The following is a 22,498-nucleotide window of genomic DNA, read 5'->3' on the forward strand; positions in this document are numbered from 1 at the left end:
TGGTTCAGGCTCCTACTCATATTTCTGCCAATATTTCTTTTGTTTCCTTTCTTTGCTTGAGTTCTTTTTTTCCTCTTTTTTTTTTGTAACAATGAAAATATTTTTCTCTTGAGAACTGTCGTGCTAGGAAAACATCTTAAAAGCACTCTGCCTATTTTTACTGAGTAAAATCAGCTTTTGAAAGCTTTATGTCTGTAATAGATTGAATGGTTCCAGTAATTTATCTAGAAATGGGTGCTTACGGAAACCGCTGCTGCGTTGCTTATATTCCTTGGACTTGGTCTGCTTTCTAAGTGTAATAAGGGAACACATGTGACTTTAGCTTGAAGGAGGGCAAGGAGCCCAGACTAGTGGAATCACTGGTGAACAAGGAGTTGGAGTGAAGTAAAAGTGTGTGTGTGGGGTGGGGGAAGCTGCAGCCTCGGAAGCCCTAAGGACAGTGGGCTAAATGTACACACACATATACAGCACCATGATGGGCGAGGACCTCAAAGCACAGTGTCAAGAGGAGAAGAGGGAAAGACATAAAAACAAAAACTAAGTGGGGCGTGGTGGTGCACGCCTGTAACCCCAGCACTTGGGAGGCTGAGGCAGGAAGATGGTTGTGAGTTTGAGACCAGCATGGACTGCACAGTGAGCTCAAGGCCAGCTGGAACCAGATAGTGAAGCCCTGCCTCAAAAAGGACCTAACTGAATAAATAAATAAAATGGTTTTTTATGCAAGAAGTACGTTTTGCAGAAACTTCCATAATATCATAAGCATATGTGAGTCGTTCGTTAAATTTACAAACAGCAGAGTCCCACAATGATGGACCTCCCCGGGACAGCCAGGGGGAACTCCAGCAGTTCTGTCCCCAAATCAGCCTGCAGGGGTGGTGGTGGTGGTGGTCACGGGACTGGATGCGGGTCCAGATGGCTCCAGGGGAGCTGGCGCGGGGCTCCTTTGTCAGCGCCCCGGCTTCCTGGCGCTCAGACTGCCCAGAGCGCTGCTAGGTCAGGTCATCGAGGCGCGGGGGCCCTCCCGCGGGAGCCGAGCCAGGGCGGCTGTTTACGGCTGGCACATAAACCGCCGAACAGACCACTGAGTGGACCCAGCGGCCCTATATTCAGGTCCCGGACCCGGGCTGCGCCCAGGTGCGCGCCCGCCGCGGCCCCGGGTACAGCCTGTTTTCCCAGAGCCTGAGGCGCCGGAGGTCTCCGCACCTTAAGGCGGCTGGAGAGGTGTGGGGAGGAGCGAGAGGCCGGCGAGAGGGAGAAGGCAGAGGAGGGGAAAGGGCAGAGCCCGCAGCCGCGCCTGTCCGCGGCGCCTCGGAGGAGGGGGAGGGGAGCGGCCCTTTAGCCTAGCCTCGCCCCCGCACCGGAGGCGACCACCCGGGTTGGAGCGGCGTGGGGCGCGCGTCGCGCCAGACGCAGCGCGTGAGAGCGCGCGCCTGCGCGTGGGCGACAGAGAAAAGGCGGAGGGGGGCGAGCGCGCCCCCGCCCCCGGCTGCGGTCGCCCAGCTTGTGGCGGTCTCTTTCCTCCGTCCGGGCGTGGACTGAAGAACGCCGTCTCTCTGGTCTCCTCCCGCTCACCCCCTCAGGAAGGAGGCGCCCCAGAGTCTCCACTTCAGCCCGGAGAACCCTGAGGGGCAGCGGAGCCTGCGGCAGGGGAGCGGCTGAGGAGCGCGAGCGTGGGGGCTAGAGTTTCCCGTGTCGCCGCCCCCGCCGCCGTCTTTCCCGCCTCGCTGGGCGAAGCTGGCAGCGGAGCGGGGTCCCGTGGCCCTGAGCGCCTCTGGCTTCTGGCTGAGCTGCCCTTGCGGCTGCCGCTGCAAGTTGCCTCTCGGACACCCCGGCCGCCGAAGTCCGCAGGTGAGGGGGGGCGGCGGCTTGGGTTTTGTTTGGGATCCGGGAGGAAACGTTTGGGAACTTCACCTCGGCTCGCGGGGCTGGGGAGAAGGGGATCTCGCGTGAGGAGGCTGGACACGGAGTGGGGGAGGCACCGCGGAGCAGGGTCGGGGCGCTAGGGTCTCTCTCCCGGGTCATCCCACTTAACATTCTTGTGCTCACACTAGCACTAGGAGAGGCCACTACACACCTCTTTAAATATTAAACAATCCTATGGCCAATTCATTTTAAGGAACGGGACTGGGAGGGAGCTGGAACTCCTCTTTGACTGGCCTGGGATTTCCCAGCTTCTGCAGCCCCAAGAAACCCTTGTAGGTCCCAGGAGACTGCACTGAGATCAGAACCACAGTCTGAGGTCTTCCCAGAGGGTACTGGGGACACACCTCTCCCCCTTAAGATCAGAGGTGTTGACTTAACCTTGGGACGACCTGGAGAGTGGTTCCAAGTGATTGTGTCTTTCACTGTTTGTGTTATGAAATGCTTCTTCTCAGACTGTATTTATAGTCTATTAATCACTCCTAACCCAGGGAATTATCCAAGCCTTGGATGTTAGAGAGTTGTACATTGTTTTCTAATGCCGATATATAAATCTGTTAAACCTCACAAGTCCTTGTCAGTTTCTTGCATATCACGGATCACTGGAATCACTTGCATTCTTGATTCCAGAGGGCCAATTAACAAAAGCACCCCGTCTTCCAGTGTAGTTGAGAAGCAGTAAATACCCCTCTGTTCAAGGACAGATTAACATATAGTCTGTTAAAAGTGTTTGATCAAGGTGGTATATCATAAAACTTCACAAAACTTTTACTTTGGTGAAATAAGAAATTTTTATGTTTGAAAGACATCTGATATGGTACGGTGGTTACTGTAATTATAGTTGTACAATTGTGGTTACTTGTAGTTGCTCAACCAGCACAGGTTTTATCCTGACTTATATGGAATATTTAAAAATCCTGTTGAAGTGTCACAGGGCTGATAAAGTTGATTTTCTTTGTGTGTATCATGACTTACTAATGTCAAGGAATAGCTTTAAATCTAAAGTCCCAATGGGTATTCATTGGGTATTAATCTAAACAGGTACATAGAAAAGTATTAATGTCAAATTGGGATCACTGATTCATGATACTTATTTGCACATTTAGCCTGTACAAGATTTAGCACACACCTTTCAATCCTGAAATGTAGGTAACTGATCCAACTTCCTTTTCATAGGAGTGGGCAAGAAAAGTGTAACAATCTTAGAAACAAGTTCCTCTTACTTTACAGTTTTTCATATAAATTTATATGTAGAACATATTTGTGTTTGTGGTAATAGGTGGAGTTTCTGCTTAAAGTTGTAATTTTGTAAGTGCTAGTAATTTTATTACTTAGGTTAAGTAACAGTAATGAGAGCAGTGTATTAGGAAGTGATCTTAACATGTTTCAGCGTTAATTTAATGAGTTTTTATTTTGCACTGCTGAGGCACAAGGTTTGTATGCTTTCTGCCTTGAGGGAGTTTGCAGTCCAGGATGTAGGTAGGAAAGATACCGATTCTGCTATTAAGTTTAACATTAAGTTATTGTGATAAGCACTACAAAGGAGAATAGGTTTTGAGAAAGTCAGGATGGCTCAGAAGAAGTGAGGTCTAAGGGATGATGTAGAGGTTGCCAGCTAATTAGTGTGCGTGGGTGTAGAACACAGTTCCTGTTGGTTCCCGGATCCAGAATGTGTTCTGTTAACCTTCTGTCTGATTACAAAAGTGAAAAGAGTAGGCAGGGCTTGCTCAGTTGGCTCATGCACTATGGAAGAGGTCCAGGGAATGGAAAAGTGAGGAAGGAACAGCTGGCAGAAGCTCTCAATAAATCAGATGGCATTTGTCAAATTTTATTTTTGTTAAATGATAGACTCAGAAATCTTTTTGTAGGAGTGGTAGGAAAGTGGAAATGTTCAGTAGTGAAAGGTAGAGAAAAACAAGTATGAGCACAGGATAAACAGTTTTTGTATCTTAAGGTCAATGTATGGGACATATGGAAGAGGAGGAGGGTGAAGAGGAGAGTGGAAGGCTGATGATAGCATAGCAGATCGTCAGCATCAGGGAAGGGTTGGAAATGAGCAGGCACACAATCTGGTTTTAGGAAGAGAGGAAGGAGGAACAGATTAGTGAAGAGATTGTTGGAGATGGCTTGCCAGAGTACCCTGTGCAGTCATTGCATGCCTTCTCAATTCAAAACCTTTTAGCTTCTGCCTGAGGCCATTTCCTTGATGACATGATTCCTTTCCTCACACAGTAGTCCATTCCTTCTTTGAAGACCTTCTAAAAGGTTTTGCTTTATGAAATACAATTCTTGAATATTTTTTTCTGTTCCTTTGATCAGCGTCAACCTATGTGATTCATTGCTTACTTTAAGGGTTCATTTGTCTTTTCACCTTTTTCTCTCACCTACCCATTGAGTTACCTATGTTTATCTCATTCTTTATATTCTCTCCTTGTCTTCATAGCTACCTGTAAGCTAATGAGTGTCCACTCTCTTCACATGCCAGTGAATCCCTTCACCAATAGGCTTTGGTCCTCCTGCCTGTAACTTCCCTCGTCTGTTTTCCCTAACAACAACCAATTCCCATGTGAGGGCCCTCACATTGTTGGGATGATCCTATGGATTTGTCTTGTGTCACTTGTCGTGTGGCCATCAGTGTTTATCTGCTTACCTAGTTGAGATCTAAAAGACCTCCTGTTTCTCTCATTTCCATGGTCAGTAGTTCTGTTTGGTCTTTATCTCCTCAGTATTTTGTGAATCTGTGTTTTTCCTCTTCATTCCCACCTGGACTAGCAGTAGTGTCTCTATCAATCTCTTTGACTTCACTGTTACCCTCTAGAAGTCTGTCCTCTTGCTGGAATAAGCTTTTTGACGTATTTTCTTAAGCATGCCGCTAACCCCACTTAACATTTCTTATTAGTGCTCCTCAGCTTGGGCATTAGAGTCTAACCCTCTTGGCATGAGACTGTGAGGCCCTTTGTGTTCTTTACCACCACCCCTCTAATCCCAATTTAAAGTCTCCTCTTTTGTCACCCCTAGTTTGCACCTCGTGTTCCACCAGGCTAATTAAGTTTGGCATCTCTATATCTTTGCATGTGCTGTCTTTCCTGTGAAATTCAGTTCCCATCACACCTCGTCCACTTGTGAAACTCCTCATCCCACCAGTGACTTTTTCTCTACCAATCCTCTCTTCACTAAGAGTCTTCCTAGTCCTCGTTCTGTTTCTGTCCCTTTTGGGGTACTTTTTGTGCAACTTACTTTGTCTTCTTCGCCAGTCTTCACTTTGTGAAGATTGACACTGTCTTATTCATCTTTATATTTCTAGTGAAGCTGAACATCTGGCACAGGGGGATGACAGCGAACATCTGTTGACGGAATGTTGAGTTGCCTTCCTTTTTAACTCCCAAAACCATACTGCTCACATCTTGATGGCCCTTCATCTGTCTAATGGAATTTGTTTGTATGCAGGCAAGTGCGTGTGTGTGTGTGTGTGTGTGTGTGTGTGTGTGTGTCCCAGTTATCCTTAATCCCTTTATTCACTTTTTATAGTGTTCTGATTTCTTGTGTGCTTGGCCATCCTCCTGGTTATGCTTCCATTTTAGTATTTGTTGGTTGTCATCTTTCGAAAGATTATTGATCTTGCTAAGTTGTCTATAAAAAAAAAGATCCATGCCCTTACGTGCCTGTCAGAATGAGTTGCAAAAGAGATCATAGATTTCTGGCATGAATGCTCTAAGCAGGTAAGAAATGTGACTGCTCTTTGTAGTATGTTTGAACATGAATAACTGATATTAAATTCATTGTGATATGGGAGGATTTGTATATGGAGTCAGGATTGGGGATATGACTCTTGGTTCTACAGTTTCGTATATCTTTAGGTTGGAGGCTCTAGGCAAGAAAGAATAATTATTTAACGGGATTGTCAGAAGAATGAACTGACATAAATAACAAATTGTATTGTAGTAAAATGGCTTTAATGTTTGTGTACTTTTAAAAATACACTGTAATTCTGTTAAAATATAGGAAGTTTTTGTTGATCCTTGTTGGTTTCTGCCTCCTGAGTTTTCTGTACATCAAGATAAATATTGAAGTAACAGTAATCTTATTTTATGGCATTTCTATGTAGTAGTTATTTTACTTCATAAGAGATTTCCATGTGATTGGGAGGTGTTTACCATGTCATTGTGTTTTGGCTACTGAGTAGTGTATCCATATGTTTGCCAGGCAGGTACTCATGCTGCTGAACTAAATCCCCAGCCCTTGTGCTTAAGTTTTTAAACAACTAACTTTGTTAGGCAACACAATCAAGTGAAAGATGATTTTAAAATATAGCCCAAATTTTGTATTCATTTACAATAAAAAGTATTTTTTTTAGTTCAAAACTTTTCGATATAAAATACCAAAGAGGGAATTCAGAACCATTGGTGTAATTTTGATCTCTTTCTAATCACTGTCTTAATCCTTTCTGCACACAACTTTTGATGGTTTTTCATAACATTATAACGTTTTGCTTTGTTGTCATATTTGAATCATTGAATTAAAAGATTTTAAAAATACAAGTTCATGTTTAAACACTGTTTATAACACATTTCATCACTTATACCAGAAAATTCATTTTTAACCCATGAAAAACCACTTATAATACTTTCCCCTGTTGCATTTGCATATGTGTACTTTTTTTAGCAAAATCTTGATTATACTATTGTTTTCAAATTCATTTTTTCACCTAACAGTGTTTTAGAGATCTTTGTAAAGCAGTACATACAGATTTTCCTATTGCTGTTTTTAAAATGTATATATCATATTCTAGGGAATGAAGGTAATATTAACAGTGGCCAAGAATTCCTTCTGTAGAACACTCAGAGTTCCAGGCAACACACTATTCCTAGCAAGAGAGCCCCCCCCCATTCTTTAGATGGGAAAACTGAACCTGAAATGTGAAGTGCCTTCCCAGAGTCTCATTATTGTCGTGTGGAAAATTGGGCATTTGAATACAGGTGTTTCCAACTCAAGTCTGTGTGGTTTTTTGTTGTTGTTGTTGGTGGTGCTGGGGATAGAACTCATGAGCTCCGACTTGTCAGGCAGATACTTGTGCCGCTGCGCTATATCCGCAAGGCCCAAGCCTGTGTTCTTGGCCGATGTGGTGGCACGTGTATAATCCCAGCTCTTGAAGCAGGAAAATCATAAGTTTGAGCCAAACTTGAATATTTTAAGGACTTAGTGAGGGCTTGTCGAAAAGTTGAAAAAGGACTGGGGATATATATATCTCAATACAAAAGCTGTGGGGTGAGATCTAGTGTAAGGGCAAAAAGGCTACTAGCTATGTGTTTTGTTACTGAAATACTGATCTTGAATGTATTAAGAATAACAGGTATGATTGGAAAAATCTTACATTGTTTATAAATTAATATATATGATTTTCTTTTATATGTGTAAGATCAAAATATAAGTTCCATGTTAAGTAATTATGAGTTATTTTAATGTACAGTATTATCACAAATATTAGATGCTTACTCTTAGGCTGGAAGGGGGGTAATGTAAATTGACCTGGTTATAAAATTGGCTGAAATGAGCAATTTTTGTTTTCCTTTTTGACTTTACGTGAAGAAAGGGCTGAGAGAGTTGGTAGCTTTGTATGTTATATTTTACTGAAATCAGGATTTGAGTTCTTAATAAGGAGTTAACAGTAGGGTAATCTGAAAATCAGATAGTAGGTTTTTGCTTTTTTTCTTTAAAAAATTACCATTAGAAATAACTTCTTTCAAATGACTTTATAGCAAGAATTTTTCAGCTGAATTGTCAGTCAGACTGAGCTAAAGTTTTGGCTGTGGAACAGTCTGACTGAAAAATTAAAGATACCTCAGAATAAGGACCTTTGAGACTCTGAGAATCACACATTGCTTGAAGCATAGCTTGCAAATTACTTCTGTTTCCCTTGTCTTGAGTTATATTCTGGGGGCAACCAGGTCAATTTCCATGCCTAAGAATAAGCATCTAATATTCATGGTGAAAGAACTGTTTGGGAATGCCTAAAACAAGCATAAGAACAGAGAGATCTTCCCATAAACAGAAATAATTGTCCCAGCCAGGATGAGAAAAATTTCCTTTCTTCTCCATTGCTGATGGACATGGCCTGCCTCTGCTCTGTCCTTTTACCTGCCTGTGCATTTGCTGGCTGGGAGATAACATCTTGTCTCAGAAATTTCTGGAGTCTTATCTTACTTGAAATTAGTTTGGATCCCGTTTGTTGTCTGAAATGGAAAGAGAGGGAGAGTGAATAGGATAGGAGGAAGAGAGGGGTGGGCTTTCTTTCTCTTTGTTCCCAACTCTGAACAGCGTGCCCCATAGCATTTCACTACCATCATTGATAAGCAGAGGCACTAAAGTACATATGTGGGTTTTTAATGTTTGGATAAAGTTAATTGTTTCGTTTGCTTCTTAAAACATTAAAAATTATAAAATTTTAAATGGTCTGTAAAATAAAATGTGAAACCATATGCTCCAGGGCCAGGGATATAGCTCAGTGGCACAGCACCAGACTGGCAGGAGCCAGGTTGTGAGTTCAGTTCCAGTACTAAAAGAAAGGAAAGGAAAAAAGAAAACAAAAATCTTATGCTCCAATTCTGTTCAGAGAATTTTATTCACTTTTAATAGTTATGGACTTTATATTTTATAAATACAGTTAAATATTTAAATGACAGTGCATGTATAACAAAAATAAGTATATTGTGCATGCTGGTTTTTTTAAATTTTTATTTTAAAGAGAATAAATAAAGAACAAAACAAAGCAGATCAGAAAAAAACAATGCAAGCAACACAGGATTTGAATACAACAGGAAATCAACAATGGCTACCATATCTCTTTGTTTTCTTCAAAATAGTTGTCCATATCTTCACACACAATGAATTTAAACAAAACAAAATACTATAAAACCGATCAAAATAAAAGAATGAAAGCATTACCGGCCTTCAAAACCAGACAGTAGGAAAATCAACAATGGCTACCATAATGTCTCTTGTTCTCTTCAAAATAACTGTCCGTACCTTCACATATATTGAAATTAAATAATATAAAACAGACTAAAACCAATCAAAATAAGTAATAAAAACATTCCTAGACTTTACAGCAAGATGATAGGAAATCAGCAATGGCTACCATTATGTCTTGGTTTCTTCAGAGTAGCTGTTCATACCCTCACATGTAATAAAATCAATTCTCATAAACTCTTCAGAAGTTCTAGGTTTGTATAAGCATATACATGTACATTTATTTCTGCATTAGAGTGAAAGCAAAACAAAACATATTAGAGACAAGAAAACAAAAGAGACAAAAACAAGAAACAAGAAACAAAAGAGACAAAAAAATAACAATAATGGAGCCCAAAACAGTAATAATATAGACTTTCAAAACAAGGTGGTAGGGACATAATAACTAAGATTGTTATTTTGCAGTTATCTTTAAAAGAGTTATTCAGATTACCAGTTATAAACCTGTGCATGCTGTTTTATAAGCTTGTTTTAGGACCTCTTTCTATCTGCATATATGTAAAATTTATCAGAGTTGTTTTGCTCTCCCTATGATATTTTCTTTTATAGATGTATCATAATCTCTATAACTAGGGGTGTGTGTTTGTGTGTGTGCGTGTGTGTGTTTGATCACAAATTTTCAAATGCAAACTAATCATAATCACTTTCCCACTACTAGGACAAAATTCTTAACATCCTAATTTAAAGGAGGGGAATTTATTCTGGCTTATGGTTTCTGAAGGTTCTGTTCAGGCGTGCTTGGCTGACTCCAAGGCAGAAGTGCATGGTGGTGTGGAGGAGGAAGGCTGTTCATCTTCTTGCAACCAGAGAACAGAGAAAGAAGGGAGGAACCAGGGTTAAGAATACACCCTCTTTCTGTGTCACACCCCCAAGTGACTTTACTTTTCTAACCCAGCCCTCACTTCCTGACACATTCAGCACTGAACCCACTGATGAGTTATGTCTCAGTCATCTTCCAAAACTTCCACCTCTGAACATGTCAGACTTCGGGTGGGGGGATGTTTGAGGTCTAAACCAGTAACACAAACAAATGGTGCAGTGAGCCTATTTTTTATAAATACCTTGTGTTGGTGTGCAGGCATTTCATGTAATGACTCTGTAGAGGCAGAATTGTAAAGTAGGAGTACTCACATATTACATACTGGGGGTTATTTCCAAGTTGTTTCCCCAAAAAGCTCTCTTGCCACATACAAGTTGTGTTCAGACATCATAGACTTTGCCAATTTGAGGCCGTTTTGGCCATCTTGAACCTAAGATGCTGGCAGAACATTTCTGTAAATGGTTTATAGAATGCGAGCTCTGATAAGTATAGGCTAGACATGTCTGTTCTGGAATTAGCTAATGGAAGTGATCACAGTTCAAGTCAAATAGAGCTTACTACCTAGGAAGAAAAAATATTTAGGGACAAACATTTAGGCATACATCCTTAATGGAGATTCCTAAGGAATGAAATAACCTCTATTTCTGGAGATACTGCAACAAATCTTAGAGTAAGAACTATATAAAATACTAAGGTTTATTTGGCACCTGCATAGCTTAGTGAGAAGCATGTATAGAAACAAATGGGATAGTTGTCAAGTATGTGATGCTGGTTCTCTGTCATGGTGTGACACTGAGTTAGATTGGTGGAGAGGATGATAGATGTGTAGTTCTGGTTTTTGGCTAGGAGATAAAGTGGCGTGAGGCAGAGTAAAGGCAAAGCAAATGGAACTGTACTTGGTCAGTAAGCGTTTCATGAAAGTTTCATTTGCATTCTCAAGTTTACCATTTGTTGTGTAATGGAGAAGTGGTTATTAGGTGATGAATCAGAACCATATAATCTTTAAATATGATCCCAATGCTAATAAAGAAGTCAGAGGAAGTATATTTGCTTCTTGTCCCTGTTTTCCATGATTTTACTTGCCTTTTTTGTCATTCCTTGCTGCTTATACTTTGAGACTATAATTCTAGTTGTATACAAATTCTGAATTATCTTTCTAGTGAGTGGGTTCTTATTGTTATTTTTAGGAATTCTATTCATCTAAAAGCTGAGCAGTCTTACTCTAATATAGCTGTATCAGCTATGTTTTGATTTGTGTATAAATGTTTCCATTTATAATTTTTTAAGCCTTTTAGTAGTCTTCTAGAACACATATGTGGAGCATGTAGTTAGTGTTTTTTGTTGTATTTGTCTGACAAATTTTGTATTTTTAATGGGACATGTCTCTTTAATGTAATAGCTGATAACTTTGATTTTACAGCTTCTAATTCATTATTCTTTGCCCTGCCTATTCTATGCTGCCTTGTCTCACTTTTCCTCTTTTATTTTTTCTCTCTTTTAGCTTGACAGTGTAATTTCTTTTATTGTTCATTTAGTGGTTTCCTAAATGTGTCTTTGACTAGACTTGTATCATTTCTTAGACAGTATAAGGTCTTTATAACCATTTGCCTTTCCCTTCTGATTTTTATATTGTTGTTGTATATTTTAGTTGGTTTTATATTTAAGATCCACAAGACATTGTTGGTTTTTTTTTCTAAGTCATTCTTTATTTAGATCTGCCCAAATGTTTACTTTCTCAGTTACTCTTCATTTATTTCTGTGTCTCTGAATTTCCATGTGGGACGCTTTCTTCTGCCTGGAGAAGTAGTCTTTAGTTGTTTAGTTAAGTCTGCAGAAATTAATTTTCTCAGCTTTCGACTGTCTCAAAACATTTCTATTTTGTCTTCAGTAGGGTACTGAGTGTGTAGTTGTATGATGATAGTTTCTTTCTGTCCTTTAAATAGTATGCCATTTCACTGTTTGCTGAGCTTGATCTCCTTTTGGTGAGTAGTCAAGTGTAAATCTTTTCTTCTTTTGGTTAATCTCCCCACCTCCCACTCCCAACCTTGGGCCACTTTTAAGAGTTTCCCTTTAGATATGCTTCTCAGAAATTTGATTATGTTATGCCTCCTTGTGTTTTTTCATTGCATTGAACTGTGTTTTGGGTTTCTGGTATTTGGGATGATCACTTTCATCAGCTTTAGAAGGTATTTGGCCATTCCTTTCAAATCTTTCTTTAGTCCCATTGGAATTTAGTTCACTTAGCTTTCTTTGCATACATCTCTTTCTGATAAGTTCAGAAAAACTATGCTTTTCAGATTCTCTGTCCTGCTTTGGTTGTTTAGGACAACAGCAACAGTTTTTTTTAGATTTCATACACTGTCCAGGGGCAGCATTCCATTTATTGAGTTCTTACTTTCACCCGTTGAATTTTTCTGTTCTGGAATTCCATTTTGTTTTTTCTGTAGTTTTCGGGATTTTGCTGAGCTTTCCAGCTTGCCTTTCTGTTTCTTTTTTAATCCTCTCATAATATGTATTCCTGGAATGGGGGTTGCTTTTGTATCTTTTGGGTCTCCTGAATTCTGGTGCTACTTGTCTTTTCATATGTTTGTTTGTGTTTGAGTCCTTGGTATTAAATATGAAGGGATGATCTGCATGGTACTGTCTTCTCTTAGAAAGAATTTACATATGCTTCTGGTAGGTGATTATGTTAGAGACACTAATAATCTCAGGGCATGTTAATCCATTCAGGGATTGAGATGATTTAAAACTAAACTTTCAACCCTGTGAGCTAAAGTACTTTGTTTCTTGGATATAGTCCTTTTGGGTCCTACTCTACATTCTAAGGGGTTTACCTGCCTTTTGGACAAGTCCTAATCCCAGTTTATATTCTGGCAGATCCTGGATCTGTAAAAGCTGTGATCATTTCAGCCTCTTAAGCGTAGCTTTTATTTTTTTTAAATTTTATTTTTTTGTGTTTTTGAAACAAGGTCTCTCTATGCAGTACAGCAGGCTGGCCTTGAGCTCACTTTGTAGCCCAGGCTGGTTTTGAACTCGATCCTCCTGCCTCAGCCTCCTGAGTGTTGGGATTACAGGCGTGATTCACCACGCCCGGCTAAGTGTTGCCTTTAGAATCCAATACTTGTGAGCAAAAAGGAGTTCCAAACACCAGGCAGCCTCTGGGTTTTCTTGCTGTGAGTCTTTATCTCTCAATTCTTTATTGTTTTGATTGCCCTCACACATATATTTTGTATTTTATCTAGTTTCTTCAGTTATTCTCAGTGGAAGAGTTGATCTGAACAATGCCTCTTTCTTTTGTCCTTTCTCTGATTTATGTTTTTGAGACATTTTCAAACACATCTTTGTTTTTTGGTGTCATGTACAATCTACTTCTTACTGCCCCTACTGAATTTCTGTGAAAAGTTACTCAGTTTTGTGGCCAAAAGCATTGTTTCCTGATTTCAGATTGTTCTCTTTTCATATACAAGTTTCTTTAGGATTTCTGAATTTTATAATTTTAATGACATTCTAAAAATCTCTTTTCTGTAAATTTTTCAGTGGTTCTTTGCTCCAGTTGATGCAGATCACTTTTGCCATCCTGAATTGTGTTTTCACTTCCTTAATTGGTTTAAAGTTTGGTGTTTGATCCAGTAAGAAAAAGGATCTTTTAAATAAAATAATTATGAATTTGCTGAAGTACTACTAGGTTAATTAAATCCTGCCTGATAGGAAACTTTTGACAGAATAGAGAGTTTTATACTCACCAGACTGTGTGTGGGAGTGGTGACTGTTCAGGGCTCTGTCAGCTTCTGGTGTTGCAGACATGAACAGATCTCTTAAGCTTAGATACCTATTGTTGATGTGGGGATACTTTTCTCTGAAGCCAAGAGTCTTTAGGAGAACCAAAACAACAATGTGCATTTAAGTTTTTTGGGTTTTGCCCAGTAGTTAGATTATAAAATGTACTTTTACTGGTTGTAAATAAGATGTATGTGATTCTTCTTAGTAGTTCAAGAACTATTTCATGAACATTTGTTGTATATCATAAAAGAAGGTAATTTTATGGTGTTAAGTGAATCATGGAAAAGCTAAAACAGAAATTTTTTTATATTAAAATCTTCCACAAACACATCAGTAGTAGTATATAATGCCATATTAAGATTAGATCTTAAATAGGAGCAGGTTACTTTAGCCAGTATCAGCATGGCTAAGTGATTATTTGTGTAGTCACCACTTTCTGGGCATTATGATACATTTATTGAGAATGAGGGATTTGGAACCCTGGGGATCTTTATTATGGAAATCATCCTCAGGAATTCTTATTCATGTAGTTTGAGAAACATTTTCTGAGTATTGCCTGAAAGAACAGAAGAGATACCTCTATTTGTGGTGCAATGCAAATATTCTGAATTTTTCCTTGTGAATTTAAAACAAATAGTGTTTTAGAATGAGTTCCCTCTCTCAGGGAACTTAACTGTGATAGGATATTACCTACTTGTGTTACTAGTCTTCTGTGTGTATTTGTGTTGCTATTCTTTATTCATGTGTGTTTAAGAAATGTCTCTCTATAGCTGTGGACATTAGGAATATTGAAAAGAACTGCTGTCAGTTATTTTCCATGGAAATGATCATGTGTTGACTTTTTTATTTAAAAAGGAAAAAAAGCAGTAAAAGGGTACAAGTAATACAGAATTTCAAGAAAAAAATATACAGTAAGAAATCACTAGTTAATAGATTGCATATTGTCATCTTAGAAACAGTTGTTCAAATTACAAAATTAAAGCATACAAAGTGGACATTCATACAGTGAGATTGCAGACAGTTCTGTTCAATGATCCAACAAAAAACTCAGTAATATGTTTTTATATCCTACACACTTAAATATACATGCAGTTATATCATTTAGGCCACTTTCTTTTCCTCTCTTTTTTACAATAACAACTATACTTTTTGGGTTTTATTACTCCCATAGTTCTTATTACTTTTTTTTTAAAGAGAATAAAACCAAATGTGACAAAACAAAACAGAGTCAGTTAGAACAGAAGGATGGACATAGTATATGATGCAAAAATAGAATACCAGGTGATCAAAAATGATTACCATTATGCCTCTTGCTTTTTTGAAAAGAGTTGCCCATATCATCAGTATAATAGAATTGAACAAAACAGTACAGAACAAGGCCAATAAAACCTACACTGGAGACCTTACAAGACTTCAAAAGAAGATAATAGTGAAACCATAATGGGCATCAGAGTAAATCTTATTGCCTTCAAAGTGGTTGCCTATACCCTCAAACTTCATACTATCCAACAAAACAGAATATGGTAAAATCAGACAGAACAAGATGGGGAGAGCAATACTGGGGTTTAAATCAGGTTAATAGGAAAACAAAAATGTTACTATAATATATCCTGCTATTTTTTAATTTAGTTTTCCCTTAATTAAAAAATAAGAAAATAAATTAATTTTAAAAAGTGGGAGATTGAGATAAAAGAGGACACAGTAACAGACCAACACAGGTCAGATCTGAACAATTTAAGCATCACTGTGTTTCACCACCAGATAACCTGATATAATAGTAGTCACCAGTGTCTCTTTCCTTGAATTATTTGAGTACAACTTCGTATACTATAGCATCAAACATATTAAGACAGTGTGAAGCCATTCAAGAGAACATAAGAATTACGGGGTATTTAGAACCAGCTAACAGAAAACGAACAACAGTTTCTGTATTATCTCTTTGCCTATAAAAGATTTTGTTTATACTATCACATATAGTAAAATATAATAAGATACAACATGTTAAAACCTATGGAAACCGATGAACAACAGCTTGATGGAACTTCAACACAAGATGATATTAAATCAGAACTAGCTATTATGATGTCTTGTTTTCTTCAAAATTGCTATTCGTACTATCACAGACAATAAAATCAAACAACCCAGATTAAAACCATTCCAATTAATGAGTGAAAACATTATATGGCTTCAAACCAATATGATTGGGAATCATGATTACCACTTTTATGTATTCTTATCATTTCTTACACTAGGGAAACTATTTGGTATTTATACATGTGAGTTTGATTTATCTCACGAGTATGGTCTCAAGCTGCGTCCACTTATTTATAAATATCTTAATGTGATAATTCTTTGTAGCTGAGTAGTACTCCATTGTATAAAAATACCACAACTTGGGGCTAGGGATTTAGCTCAGCGGCATAAGTGCCTGCCTTGCAAGCAGGCAGTCGTGAGTTTGATCCCCGGTACCAATAAAAAGGAAAAAGACAAAAATAAAAAACCACAACTTTTTTATCCATTCCTCAGTTGATGGACACTTAGGTTGTTTCCAAGATGTGGCTATTACAAATTGTGCTGCTATAAACATGGGTGCACATATATCACTGTGGTATGATGCTTTCAGTTCTTCTGGGAATATGCCTAGGAGTGGAATAGCTGGGTCAAATGGGGCTTCCAGTCCCACTTTCTGAGAAATCTCCAGACCGACCTCCACAATGGTTGCACCAGTCTACACTCCCACCAGCAGTGCAGGAGAGTTCCCTTTCCCCCACAGCCTCTCTAACATTTGTTGTTGTTGGTTTTCTTGAACTTGGCCATTCTTTCAGGAGTGAGATGATATCTCAGTGTGGTTTTAATTTGGATTTCTCTAATGACTAATGATGATGAACATTTTTTCATGTATTTATTTGCCATTTGTGCTTCTTCACTGAGAATTGTGTATTCATCTCAGATGCCTATTTTTGGATTGGGTCTTTGAATTTTGGGGGTCTGATTTTTTTTAATTCATTATATGTTTCAGACAGAAGTCCTTTGTCTGAGGGCCAGTTCACTAAGATTTTTTCCCAGTTTGTGGGTTTTCTTTTCACTATGTTGGAGATTTCTTTTGACGTGCAGAAACTTTTTAATAAGAGGCATCCCAATTATTGACTGTGAGAAGTATTTCCCATGCAATTTGAGTCCTGTTCATGAATTCTCTATCTACTCCTATGTATTCAAGGTTTTTACCCAATTTGTCTTCCAATAGATTTAGTGTTTCTGTTTTAATATTTAGGTCTTTGATCCATTTAGATTTTATTTTAGTACATGGTGATAGGCATGGGTCTAGTTTTAGTTTATGACATATGGCGAGCCATTTATTAAAGAGACTGTAGTTCTTCCAGTGAACATGTTTGGCCCCTTTATCAAAGATAAGGTGGTTGAGTGTGTTTGTAGTTGTGGTTGTATCTTCTAATCTATTCCACTGATCTTCGGCTTTGTTTTTATTCCAGTACCATGTTTATTTTACTACAGTTGCTTTGTAATAAAAATTCAAGTCAGGGATTGTGATGCCTCCTGCCTTGCCTTTGCTGCTCAGACCTGTCCTTGCTATTCTAGGTCTCTTCTCGCTCCAGATGAATTTTAGGAGTGATTTCTTGAGATCTATGAGGTATGTTGATGGTGTTTTTATCGGAACTGCATTGAATCTGTATAACAGTTTTGGACAATGGCCATTTTCACAATGTTTATTCTTCCTATCCATGAGCAAGGGATGTCTTTCCATTTTCTGAGATCATCTTCAATTTCATTTTTCAGTGTATTATAATTTTCCCTGTATAGGTCTTTCACTTCTTTTGTGAGAGTAATTCCTAAATATTTCATTTTTTTGGTAGCTAATGTGAAGGGTATAGCTTCTCTTATTTCTATCTCTTTGATTTTGTTGTTAGTATATAGGAATGCTATTGATTTTTGAGTAATGATTTTGTATACAGCCACAGTGCTGAATTTATTTATTATATCTAGGAGTCTGTCAATGGAATTTTGGGGGTCTTCTATGTAGAGTATCAGGTCATCTGCAAATAATGATAATTTAACTTTTTCTTTTCCTATCTTTACGCCTTTTATTTCTCTCTCTTGTCTAATTGCTCTGGCTAGTGTTTCCAGTACTATATTAAATAGGAGTGGTGATAAGTGACATCCTTGTCTTGTGCCTGATTTTAAAGTAAAGGCCCTCAATTTTTGGCCATTTAGTATGATACTGGCAGTTAGTTTGTCATAGACGGCCTTTCTTATATTGAGGTAAAGACCATCTATTCCAATTTTTTGCAAGGTTCTTACATAAATAAATGTTGGACCTTATCAGAAGCTTTTTCTGCATCTATAGAAATGATCATGTGATTCTTACCTCTGGGTCTATTGATATGATGGATTTACATTTATTAATTTACATATGTTGAACCATCCCTGCATGCCTGGGATGAATCCCACTTGGTCATGTGTATGATCTTCTTGATGATTTGCTGCATCCTATTTGCCAATTCTTTATTGAGGATTTTTGCATCTATGTGCCTTAGGGAAATTGGTCTGTAGTTCTCTTTTTCAGTTGAGTCCTCAGGCTTTGGTACTAGAGTAATATTTGCTTCTAGGAATGATTTAGGAAGGATTGCTTCCCTTTCAGTTTCATTGAAGAGTTTGAGAAGTGTTGGCATTAAGTCTTCTTTGTATTTCTTGTAGAACTCTGCAGTGAATCCGTCTGGGCGTGGGCTTTTCTTTGTAGGTAAGGACTTAATTACATTTCAATTTCATTAATAGAAATTGGGTTATTCAGCAGTTTTACATCTTCATGAACTAGCTTTGGTACTTCATATGCTTTTAGAAATCTGTCTGTTTTTTGCAAATTAAAACCACACTGAGATACCATCTCACTCCTGAAAGAATGGCTAGGATCAACAAAAACAACAGCAACAAATGCTGGAGAGGCTGTGGGGAAAAAGGAACTCTCCTGCACTGTTGGTGGGAGTGTAGACTGGTACAGCCTTTGTGGAGGTCTGTCTGGAGATTTCTCAAAAAGTTGGGATTGGAAATCCCATTTATTCCAGCTATTCCACTTCTAGGCATATTCCCAGAAGAACTGAAAGCATCATACCACAGTGATATATGTGCACCTATGTTTATAGCAGCACAATTTGTAATCACCAGATCTTGGAACCAACCCAAGTGTCCATCAACTGAGAAATGGATAAAAAAGTTGTGGTATTTCTATACAATGGAGTATTATTCAGCTATAAAGAATGATCACATTGAGATATTTATCAATAAATGGGAGCAGCTTGAGACCATACTCATAAGTGAAATAAATCAATCTCGCATGTATGAATACCGAATAGTTTCCCTAATGTAAGTAATGATTCAAATATATAAAAATATGTGGTAATCATGATTTCCCATTATGTGGCCTTGAAGCCTTATAAAGTTTTCACTTATTAATTAGAAAGGCTTTATTCTGGGCTTCTTGATATGGAAATATTTGAAGCTATAGTATATGAAGTTTTATCCAAATATTTCAAGGAAAAAGACAGACACTATGGTAACTACTATTAAATCGGGTTATTTGGTGGTGAAGCACGAGGTTGCTGAAACAGTCATGCTTTGACCTCTATTGTTATATTGTTATGTCCTGTTTTAACTCAATCTCTCCCTTATTCTTTAAAAAAATTATTTAGTTATTTCTTATGTTTGTTTTAATTAAGGGGAAAAATTTTAAAAAATAGGATATATAATAGTAACTCTTTTTGATTTCCTATTAACTTGTTTTGAAGTCCTGTAATACTCCCACGATCTTGTTTTGACTGATTAGACTCTGTTCCATTCTGTGCAATAGTATCAAGTTTGAGGGTATAGGCAACTACTTTGAAGGCAATAAGATTTACTAAGATGCCCATTCTGGTTTGACTATTGTCTCCTTTGGTAGTCCTGTAATGTTTACAATGCCTCAGTTTTATTGGTCTTGTTCTCTCCTGTTTTGTCCAACTTTATAATATCTAATGAGATAGACAATGTTTTTAAGGAACAAGAGACAACGTTGATAACCATTGTTGATAACCTTGTACTCTGCTCTACATCATGTGCTATGTCTACCCTTGGTTTTGACTGACAGCTTTGTTTTGCCATATTTGACTTTATTCTCTCCCCCCCAAAAAAGTAATAAGAACTAAGGAGTAATAAAATCCAAAATGTGTAAATTTTGTTGTAAAAAAGAGAGGGGGAAAAAAAAAGAGCTCTAACGGATATAACAGCAAGTGTGTTTAGGGGTCTTAAATTAGCTGACTATATTAATGTTTTTGGATCATTGAACACAGCTGTGTGCAGTCTCTCTGTTTGAATGTCCACTTTGTATTCTTTGATACTCTGATTTGAGCAACTATTTTCAAGATGATAATATGTTGGGAGCCGCGTCTGTGATAGTTCGCCTTACTTGGCGGACGTGCGGCCTGTAGTAAAGAGTGAAGCCTGAGGTAGATTACCCCTCCCATCGAATATGTTAGTTTCCTGCTTACCGCGTAAACAACCCGCTCAACAATATAGTCTGCCTAGCAACTGATGATGTTAGCCAATCAGCTTGCCTTGCTTACTTTAACATGATTGGACACTGTATCCGTATATATACCGGTGCCACCCCTGGGAGGAAGTAGAAGCCAGGTAGAAGCCCGGAAGTAGAAGCCCAGAAGGAGCTGCGGAGAGCGGACCGATAGAGGCTTTGGGGCAGACTGAAGCACAAAAGGAGCCGCGGGGAGCGGACCAGAGGAGGCTTCAGCTGGGAGCGATCCCAGGGCAGGCTGTACGGAGAAGAAGAATAAAAAGAAAAGGTTGTCCACTACCAGACTATGTCGTGTGTCCTTCCTGCCGGCCGGGAGCGGACATCGACATTTGGAGGCCCGCCCGGGGACTGATCACCCCCGCGACGTGGAAGTGGACAACGCTCCAGTACAGAGCTGCGAGACAGGTGAGTTGGGGATAAGCCTGGGCTCTGGGTGGCGCGCACCTACAGGGCTTTTAGACTCCCCTCAGGCTCACGCGTAAGTGGCGGATTTTTGGGCCTCACGCGGTGAGTAACATATTAAAAAATGGGAAACATGCTAGGTAGCGGCACTAAGAGCGAGGGTGGTTGTGGAGAAAGCTCTCAAGAGCTTACAAAAGTACGCAGGGTATCTGAGCAGGCCCAGTCAGGGAGCTCCCGAGAGGGGTCCGTCAAGGGGAACAAGGATGCTAAGGAGGAGGACGGGGCTCTAGCCTCGGAGTCGTCTGACTCCGAGGACGAGGGAAAGTTGAATGGCAGGGAGGCCAAAGAGACTAGCTGTCAGGAGCCTAAGTCGCTCCATAAGGAGTCGGGTCTGCGGAAGAGTAGAGAGCTCCTGAGTGCGCCCCGGCGCGAGAGGGAGGCAGAGCCTTCCGCCCCACCTCGGGGGCCGTTTCCGGAGGCGATCCCTCGCCACGAGGCGGCCGCGTGGGAGCTCCCTCCCCTTTCGTCAGAACAGGAAGTGATGCACGGGCCCCCATTCTCCGCCCAATCACGGCCGCTGTCTTATGCTCCGCCGCCGGCAGGTCGGTATTTTTACAGGCGGCTTTGGCAGGGGAGACGCTTGTTTCATGAGGTACATCCACCACCTGGGATGGATAGTGACCCCTACGAGATATTTCCTGTACAAGTAGCTATGGGTCAGGGACGCAATGTACGGGAGCCTTTTGAGATAAAGCAGATTAGAGAACTTAAAAATGCAGTTACAACTTTTGGGCCGACTGCGCCTTACACCATTGCCATGCTGGAGAATCTGTCTTCTGGGCCCCTCACCCCCGCGGACTGGATTCAGCTGGCGGGGGCGTGTCTGCCCTCGGGTGGTTACCTGGATTGGCGAGCCTGGTATGCAGAGTCCTCTGCAGAGCAGGCTGAGAGAAACGCCAATCGGGGAGACCGGGGGTGGAACAAGAGAATGCTTGTGGGAGAGGGTCGGCGCGCTGATGGTCAGACTCGGTTCCCCGGCGCTCTCTGGCGGGGAGGAGATAGAGAGCCATCCGCTCCGCCCTGGAGCTCTTTTCTAAAAGCGGCTCCCCGCCGAGAGGCCGCCACAGGAAACCCTCCCTTCCCTCAGCCGGCACAGGAAGTGACGCCCCGTTTCACTCTGTCGCGACCGCAGTCTTATGACGTCGCGCCGCTGGGCAGACGGTATTTTCATGGGCGGCTACTCTGCCGAGCAGGCTGAGAAAAACGCCGGTCGAGGAAAAAGGGGCTGGGGATTTAGCTCAGCGGCTTAAGCGCCTGCCTTGCAAGTGTGCAGTTGTTAGTTCGATCCCTGGTACCAATAAAAAAAAAAAAAAAAAAAAACGAAAAAGATAAAAATAAAAAATAAAAAACAAAAAGGGGGAGTAAACCCTCGAGGTTTGATCCCTGGTGATGTTTGGCAGATGGACATCACACATATACAGGAGTTTGGGACTCTTAAATATGTTCATGTTTCCACAGACACCTGTTCTCACGTCATATTTGCAACAGCAGAAACAGGTGAAAAAGTGTCTAATGTGATCAATCATTGCCTGGCGGCTTGGGCCGCATGGGGCAAACCAAAAATATTAAAAACTGATAATGGACCAGCCTATATAGGCAAAGCTTTCAATGAGTTCTGCAAAATGATGGAGGTTCAATTAAAACATGGTATCCCATACAATCCCCAAGGTCAAGGAATCATTGAGAGGGCTCATAGAAGCCTCAAAGAAATTTTACAAAAACAAAAAGGGGGAGTAGGCCAAGGCCTGGCCCCAAAGGCACGATTATCCATGGCACTATTCACACACAATTTTTTAAATTTAAATAATGATAATTGCTCCCCAGCTGTGGAGCACTGCAACCCTTCCCCCAACCATAAAGGGTGGGTGAAGTGGAAAGATGTCCTGACAGGACAGTGGATGGGCCCGGATCCAGTG

The 22,498-nt window shown here is 40.1% G+C and overlaps 1 long non-coding RNA gene across 2 annotated transcripts in view; it reads left to right on the forward strand.

Annotated features, from left to right (window-relative positions):
• The first annotated feature begins 907 nt into the window (after positions 1-907).
• Positions 908-22,498, forward strand: part of LOC134475155 (uncharacterized) — a 66,297-nt gene continuing 44,706 nt past the window's right edge. Inside the window, exons 1-2 of one of the 2 annotated variants that reach the window (XR_010046142.1) lie at positions 908-993; positions 1,581-1,848. This is a non-coding gene — a long non-coding RNA (uncharacterized LOC134475155). Of the gene's footprint in view, positions 994-1,390; positions 1,849-22,498 lie in introns of those variants that run through there. The other variant, XR_010046141.1, reaches the window with a different exon arrangement.

This window comes from Cavia porcellus, unplaced genomic scaffold (assembly GCF_034190915.1).
Source record: "Cavia porcellus strain 051 isolate PalLab524CR breed Dunkin Hartley unplaced genomic scaffold, mCavPor4.1 scaffold_277, whole genome shotgun sequence".
NCBI lineage: Eukaryota > Metazoa > Chordata > Mammalia > Rodentia > Caviidae > Cavia > Cavia porcellus.